General features: G+C 40.0%; 1 protein-coding gene across 1 annotated transcript in view; it reads left to right on the forward strand.

The window, feature by feature from the left end:
* Positions 1-1,283, forward strand: part of LOC101853046 (kelch-like protein 10) — a gene marked incomplete at its 3' end in the record, with an annotated part of 88,790 nt that overhangs the window by 51,981 nt on the left and 35,526 nt on the right.

The raw sequence follows: 1,283 nt of genomic DNA on the forward strand, positions 1-1,283 counted from the left end.
GAGGAGGAGGAGGAGGAGGAGGAGGAGGATGATGATGATGATGATGATGATGATGATGATGATGATGATGATGATGATAATGATGAAGATGATGAAGCATTTCCAACAGATATTCCTGTGGCCGCAAATGTGGATGAACGTAGTCCTTCAATGATCCTCAATGACGGTGTAAAAAGAGTAGAGGAATGACATTTTAAATTTGTAAACAAATTTGAGCTCATGGCAAAAATCATAGAGTTCACTTATCTCTTTGAATATTTAAAATTAAAAACACCACCGTTGAGAGAGCAAGTGAAAGATTGACCGCTAAAAGATATTCAAGTAAATAAGCGACTGAGAGAAAATAAATATGGTTGCAAATAGTTTTCCGGATAAACGCCACAGAAGGGACAGATGGAGCTTTGAGCTGTTAAAACTGCAATAGTTACAACGAGCTGGGGCAATGATGATGCAATCTTTTAAAAATTTTATTATACGAAGACACTGAGGATGAAAACCGAATTGAACGTAATTAGATATTATTAAGAACAATGATAATGAGGACAATACTCATGATAATGAGGAGAATGACAATGATAAAGAGGATTATGATGATGGTAATGAGGAAAATAACGATGAAAATGGGAAAAATAATGATGATAAAGAGGACAATGATGAAGGCAATGAGGACAATGATGATGAAACCTATCAGAATGGTTATGGCTTGGAGCCACTCGGGATAAAAATTAACTTAGTGTTATTCTTCTACTATTGTTCAATCAGGAAACGACAAATGCAGTTTTTGGGACACCTGAATAGACATAAGGGTCTTGAACACCTAGCTCTCACTGGCAAAATTGAGGGCAAACGAGGCAGGGGTAGGCCCAGAACAGCATACTTAGGTAAACAAATAGGTAACAGGGGAAGATCAGGGAAAGGTAGCTTTTTTAAGAGCATCCGAGCAAAGGAATGAATGGAAAACCATGATCGACGATGTCTGTCGCAGATCTGGCACTGAGTGATGATTGATCTACTATCTGTTGACCGGAGGATGACCCCGAATTTCTCCATCACAACAGTCTCTTGGGCCCTAACCTTGGGTTTGAGAATGCTTGTCATGAACAGGGTGGTGAATAGTGCGGTTATTACAGAAAATTGCCGTATTCCATTAAAATATTTCTCACAGTCTACATCCCCACCCCCCGCCTATTTTGACACCATCACTACTCCTATCTCTCTCCACTGCCTCCTATCCCACGCTCCTCTCAAACCCTTCCTCTTCCATCATACTTCTTACACCCCCC

Source organism: Aplysia californica, unplaced genomic scaffold (genome assembly GCF_000002075.1).
Source record: "Aplysia californica isolate F4 #8 unplaced genomic scaffold, AplCal3.0 scaffold00007, whole genome shotgun sequence".
Classification (NCBI taxonomy): Eukaryota; Metazoa; Mollusca; class Gastropoda; order Aplysiida; family Aplysiidae; genus Aplysia; species Aplysia californica.